Source organism: Indicator indicator, chromosome 37 (genome assembly GCF_027791375.1).
Source record: "Indicator indicator isolate 239-I01 chromosome 37, UM_Iind_1.1, whole genome shotgun sequence".
In the NCBI taxonomy this organism is placed as follows: Eukaryota; Metazoa; Chordata; class Aves; order Piciformes; family Indicatoridae; genus Indicator; species Indicator indicator.
Window position 1 is genome coordinate 279,793 of NC_072046.1, and position 7,336 is coordinate 287,128.

Sequence of the window (7,336 nt, forward strand, 5' to 3'; positions counted from 1 at the left end):
TCCTCCTCCAAGGCACTTGCCCAAACCCACCTGGGTGCATTCCCCTTGCATGAGAGATGAAGGCAGGTTATGGGTGGTCACACAGACTTCAGCTCGCATGTGAAGGACAAACAACCTGTGTTAGATGCAAGCCTCTCTCCGACTGATAACACAACCACCTGCAAGCCCCTTCACCTCCAAACTCTGTCCTACCCATCATACAGGTTTTGCAGAGAACAAGTACCTGAAGGTGCTATTGCATTAGAAGCATTAAAGGCAAAGCTACCACGAAGGAAGTGAACACTGTATCAATCCCCACCACTTCCCCTCTCCTCCCCCACTACAGATCCAGAACGCAGTCAACACTCTTGAGTATGCATGGTTAGAAGTATCTTTTAGAGAAAAAAAAGCACAACACACAAAAAACCCAACCAAACAAGCCCACAAACAACCCAACCCCCCCAAAAAAGAACCCCAGACATGCTAGAATAAAATCCCTCTATATTTCATACCTACACTTCCAACTTGAGATGAGCAACTTAAAATGCAGGTAACTCAGACAAGCTTACACCCTCAGCCCTAGAAATGTTTTCCACATCAAAAACATACAGTTACCAAAAGTTTCACCTATTATGCATAACAGATCCTCTCCATGCCTTTTGTTATCCCCTTTTAATATTTTATAGTTGGGAGACAGCTGTTTACCAATTTACAGAGAGATTTACAGAAGTAACTCTCTAAACTTCCATTAAGGCAATGTTAACAGGCAAGTACAGGACGATAAACTTATTGATAAGCCACTTATCACATGCAGCTTGGCAGACTGAACACTCCTAATGACCTACATTTGGGCAACAGGCTTTTTTTTTTTAATATTAACAACAACAAAAAAAAGGTTAAGAACATAAATAAACCTCACAGATTCTTAGACTGTATACACTGGTACCTTGTGCATATATTAGTGCTACAGACTCACACCTAACTTGGCTGGGAAAAAAATAAGGATTTTAATATTAAGAACATGCCAGGGAATGGTTTGTATCTGCTGGAACAAATAAAGAGATTAATGAGCTCTGCTTTTACAGCCTTTGTTTCCCACCAGAAGCCCTGAATATTAAAATAAAAGCTGTTTCCATTTGCTGGTCCACATAGAGCCATAGAATGGTTTGGGTTGGAAGGGACATTGAAAATCATCTAGTCCCAACCCCTCTGCCATGGGCAGGGTGCCTCCCATTAGGCCAAGTTGCTGAAGTCCTCATCCAGCCTGGCCTTGAACACCTCCAGGGAGGGAACATCCAAAACCTCTCTGGGCAACCTGTTCCAGTGTCTCCCCACCCTGTCAAGAAATTCTTCCTAATCTCCAGTCTAAATCTGCCCTCGTCAAGCTTCAATCCATTCCTCCTCATCCTGAGCTGACTTTTGGTCAACTTTCAACAGCAACACGAAGCCTCCTTCCTCAACAACAATTTCATTCTCTCTGGACATAAAACCAATCAATTGCACAATCTGAGGTAGAGAAGGTTTTATCAGTACAATGTCAGGAAAAAAAAAAAAAAAGCCACCAAGTAAGATTAACTGTCACTTCCCTAATCAAGAGCTTGGAAATTTGAATGATCACAAAATGCCTTCACATGGAAAATGAAGTGGCTGGAGATAAAAAAAATACACAATGCTGCTCAAGTCTTTTTAGGGAAAGAAAAAAAGTTGTTTACAGCCAAATAAAAAGAAATGTGGCTTAAAACCCAATAATGGGTCATTTGCACAAAGCAGCAGTCTGACAGACACAGAAGTTAAAAAGAAAAAAGAAGAAAAGCTTGAATTGTGAAATCCGGGTCTCCCCCCATCCAGTATCAGAGAGATTTTGTTTTTCTTTCACATAATCTGGGCAAGCTGCCCAGGAAATATGAAAACCTGAACTCAGGACTCAGGGAACAAGTCAAACAAAAAAACAGGATTGCCTTTCATGGCCCTACCACGACACCTTTTAATTTTAAAGACACTTTTTCATTCACTAGGTGCGGCCACACCAACCTTTGCTCAAAAGCATAGAATTGTTACCAAAACTTTTAACCCTCTCAACACACCCTGGAAATGGCACGACCTCAACACTTCAGAATTCTAACCAAGGCAGGGACTGTCACTACAAAGAGTCTTGCATTAACTGGCCTTGTCCTCAAGAAGAAATAACCCAAGGATGGTACAGAATTAAGCATCCCTCCTTCCCCAACCTGCTCACCTCACCCCCAGCTGAGTTTAAACATCTTAATTCTGAAGGGAGCTCAGAAGAGTTCTCCGGATTGCTCAGCTTGCTGCAGATCTCAGCTTTTATTGCTCCTTGGGTCCAAGAGGAGAGCGAACAATCCACAAAGACTGCCATGGCAGCAACTAAAACCAAGGTGACATGAACTGCAGGACAGATACTCATTTAACAGAAGGTAATGTTCAATCACACATCACAGGTTCCTTTTTATGGACCATAATTACAGCCTGAACTCGGTTTGTTGTTTCTCATTTAGTGTAAGGTAATTCCACAGTAACCTTTCCTTTTACATCCTCTGTCGCTGCAGACCTCGACAGGAAGTTATAAAGACTGCAGAGAGGAGCCCTCATGTCTGATGGGGCTGAAAATGTGCCATCTTTAATGTCCACCTTCTACTAGTGCCTCTGAGGCTCAAAGCAGCTCCCAGTCCAGATGGATGTATTTGATTTAAAAGAAGTTTGTTGTTTGGTTTTGTGGGTTTTTTTGTTGTTTTTTTCAAAGAACACTTGTCTGCAAACTTAAAACATCAAATCTGGGGAAAAAAAAATAACTAAGGACTGATGACTGTGCAGCCTGTTCAGGCTGACAGCTACTCCCATTTCCTCTCTTCAGATGCAATTTTGTTATCCTTTTTCCCCTCATTTTATTAGATAAACAGCATGGTATCATCACTACATTCAGATACTGCGCTGTCAAAACTCTGTCCTCCAGAATTAAGTCTTCCCAGCTATTAGCATATCCCATTTTGCCGTTTGTCTCCTGCTCTAAACTGAGTTCTCCTCTGGCAATCATCCCCTGACAGCAGCTCAAGGCAAGGGGAGATACATCCTTGTTTTCTAACTTTCTTTGAAACCTGAACAGGCCCTTATCCAAACTATCCTCTTCCAAAAACACAGCTCTGAACTCAGGCCACGAGCAGGGTTTAATCGAATTATGTTTACTCAAGGCCTGCAGCACCAGGACTCTTATGCTGATTTGAGTATGACAACTCCTTACCCAGCTGAGAGAAAACAGAAAGCCTTTCTTCTAATTTAAATGGTTTGGTACAGAAAAACTGCATCCCTGAGGAGGCAGCTAAACAGCTCTTCTTCACAAGGAAGGATTCTCAAAGGCAGCAGCACGCTGAGGTCTTTGCTGCTCCTCGTTCCAGACGGACATTGTATTCCTGGAAGTTAGGAGCAGGGCCACAGTATTTATAAAATGCAGCAACGGAAACGGTGCTCCTCAGATCACCTGCTGCTCTGACTGCCCCGGTGCTCAGAGGCTCTTTTTAATGAAGCCATAAACACTTTGGAGGGAGGCATACCCGCAGAACTTAACTTATTGTTTGAGCTGATCCGCGCGGAATCCACCCGAGAGACTTCTACTGAATTAAATTCCCGTTTAGCTAGAAATTTCCCCACCTGTTTCCCAGATAGTCCAGTAAGAAAAAAAAAAAAAAAAACCACACAAAAATATGCAGAATGAACTGGGGATGAGCAGAGATATCCACTGAGCAAGAGATTATCACTGACCTACTCAAAAATTAGTTCCAGAAAAATCTGATTTTCCAGAAAAAGCAAATTATATGGAAGAAAGCAGGAGGGGGGCTAGCTCAGAAACCAAAATATGAGCCCCTTACATATCATTCCCCTTCCCAAGCTTTATCTTTTCCCTGTCTTGGTAGGGCCTAAGCAGTCCTCAGGCTTTATCTTTGCTTCGCTATACATTAAGTCTTATTCTCCCTGGAAAAGTCTTTCGAGGTTCCTAAGGACATGCACCACTTGCTGCCTGAGCAGAAAAAGGGTGGAGTGCACAAACTCCAGAGACAGTCTTTGTTCAGAGAGTTCATTAGATAATGGCAGTTGGGTTGACAAAAACACAGTTATAAACAGGGCAAAAGGAAGTGACTTTGGTCAAACAACTGCTCAGTTTTCACCCTTGACTTGCGTGATGTCAGAATTTCACCAGTTCTCCAGTTACCGGATGAATACTGAGAACAAATGAGACTCAAATACAGCATTAAAAAAAAAAAAAAAAAGAAAGAGGAAAAAGAGGGAGGGAAAAAAAAAAAGCCTAAGAGAAGCAGCCAGCCACATCTGCCCAGTCATCTGCTGCTTTATCACCTCAGAAGAGGGAACACAAGTCATCCTCATTGCTAAATCATTACAAATCAGCTATAACAGTATCACAACCAAGTTCCACAATTAACTGCTCCTGCAGCATATCAATCCATTAAGCCCTCCACAGCTGTGCTACCTTGGCAGTGGTGGCTACGAGAAGGGGAAAAAAAAAAAACAACAAAAAACAAAAAACGCACAAAAAACCCAAGAGAAAACAACAACCCATCCCTCCCGCGCCAAAAAACCGCTCGGCTCTGACGGCGGCCGACAGCAGACACCGCGGGAAGGAGGAGCAAGCTCCCCAGGATCCTGGTCCCATCCGTGGGGTGGGGAGTTCCCCATGTTTTGCCTTTCTAGCCTCCTAGGTTGACTCTGCGTCATCTTCCCCTTTTCGCCGATTTAAAAGGCTGCTGAGTTCTCAATTTAAAGAGATCAGATCGAACGGCGTCGCGACCCGCACCGTCCCCCCTGTGCCGGAACGAAAAATCCAAGAGGGGCTTCGCTAAGGCGGGGGGGGGGGGGGGGGGGGGGAAGAGAATAATTAGAGCATCAGAGGCTCCTCCAGGAAAACAAAGGCTATAAAAAGGACAAATATGGTTTTAAAGAGAAAACATTAACACAAAAACGGCTCCCTGGGCTCCTAACTACGGCGGAGGTTTAGTCACACACACAGACACGTAACACCTTAGCTGGCCCCCCCAAAGCGTTTTATATCCCTGGCGTCAGCGGGACCATGTCACGGCTGAAGTAACTCTTCTCCTACTTTCCTTACCTCTGAGAAACGGCAATTTTTTTTTTTTTTTTTTAAACCTCCCCTTATTTTTAGAGGGCCAAATCACACTGTACAAAACACATGACATGATGTAACCGTGGCACACAGGCATGGCCCAAACCAGTTTAAAATATAATGGTCAATCAAAACAAATGAAAAAAAAAAAATACACACAACACAACCAACCCTGCAGTTCCTCCCATATCCTGACCGGTTCCATGGAAAACTACAGTTTGTCATCCAAGTCCATTTTACATAACAGGCAACAGCATCTATACGGTGCCTGCCTTTTGATCCACCTGTACCCAAATTTAGCGGGCAGAGAGGTGACACCTCGGCCTGAAGGAGGCTCAGCTCTGGGCAGAAAATAAACCCAGCTTCCAATAAATTTGCTCGCTGTATTTTCCCTTTTTTTAATTTTTTTTCTTACATGAAACCCTCCCCCCCAACACCCACCCCCTTTCCCCCATTTCAACCCAAAAGGATGGAAATTTCGCTCTAATCAAGCACTGGAAGATGCTAATCCCGTGATGGAAGTAAACACACGTAGGGATCAGGGAAAGCGTTCCAGGGAGCCGCCGCTTTTCCAGCCTGTTTGGAGAAAATAATCCTGGATCGGCTGGGCCGGCTCAAAAAAAAAAAAAATAACCGAGAATAAGCAGCCGGGAAGTAAAAAAAAAATACAGGAAAATGGTTTAGAAGCATAAAAAAAAAAAACCACATTTGAAAAAAAAAAGAATAATAATAACGCTATTGTATACCCCGAGAGAAGAGGAAAAGCAAAAGCACCGTGACACATCCACGGCTCCCGCCCGCAGACACCGGTGACAGCACCGGGAGCCCACCGGGATTACCGGAGACCGCTACCTTCCTATTTTCCAGGCGGATTCGGGGCCCGCAGAGCTGCTCCCCTCCCGCGTTTTGCAAGATTGAGGTTATGCAATTTAATTTTTTTTTTTCTGTTTACTTTTAAAACTTCGCCTGTGCCACCTTCCCCCCCACCCCATCCCCCTGCAGGTTAGGGAATGGTGATTTCCACCCCCACCACCCCCCATCGCCGCCCCGTCCCTTTCTCTTCCCCGGGGGGAACCGGGCCGGGCTCTGCCGCCGCGGGGCCGCCGGCCACGTGAAGGGCCCCGACCCGGCCCGGAGGCGCCCGGGCGGGCGGCGGGGTCCCGGCGGGCCGGGGATTTCAATTTAAAGTGGCGCCATCCCCACCCCCACCCTGCCCGAGGGAGCCGCAGCACCGGGGGCGGCGGGGGGGGGGGGGGGGGAAGAAGAGCGGGCCGGCGGGTTAGCCCGCCCCCGGTCTCCCCGCCGCGACCCCCGCACTTTCCCCAGCACCGGGAAGGGAGAGGAGGGGGAAAGGAAGGGTGGGGGTGACGGGGCAGCCGCCTCCCGCCGGGCACAGAAGTTGGGGCGCGGCGGCGGCCGCCCCGCAGCGGAGCCCGGCGGGGCGCGGCGGCGCTAACAAAGGGGCGGCGGGGGAGGCGCGGGGCGGCGGGCGCGGAGCGGCGCGGGGCGAGCGGCACCTACCACGTGACGAGCGGCGAGCGCGGTCCGGGCGGGCTCGGCCCCCCACAAAATGGGCGCAGTTTGCAAACAAACCCCGGCCGAGGGGCAGCCGCGGTGCCGCAACCGGGGCGGACGCCGCCAACCCCGGCCGCAGCCCCGGCGCCCCCCCCGCCCGCTCGGGCGCGCCCCGGCGGCAGGGGGGATGGGCTCGCCCGTCTTCCTCGGCGGGCGCAGAGCGGCGGCCGCAGTCCGGGCTGGGGCGGACGGGCGGCGGGGTCGAGGGTGTTGTGGTAGGGGGGTGGGGGGGGAGCGGGGCCCCCCCACCCCCGATTCGGAGCGCTGGGCGGCGACGGCGGGGCGGGCCCGGCTGGCGGCGGGGCGCGGCGGAGCGGGCGCTGCGGTGCTTTTCTTCTCCCCCCGCTCCCCCCCGCTCCGGGCGAGCGCGGCGGCGGCGCGGCTCGGAAAATGGCGGCTGGGCTCCTTCTCTGCCCTCCCCCTCCCGTCAGCCGGAGAATGCACCGGGGGGGGTGGGGGGGAGGAGGAGGAGGGGGGGAGGACGCCGCAGCGCCCCCGCTGGCGGCCGCGCGCACCGCGCCCTCCGCCCGCCCGCAGCCAGGGGGCCCCGCCGAGCTCCTGCCGCCGCCGCGCCGCAGCGCTGGGCGCCCACCGCGCGGAGGAGCTGCAGTGCGGGAGGGGCCGAGGCCATGA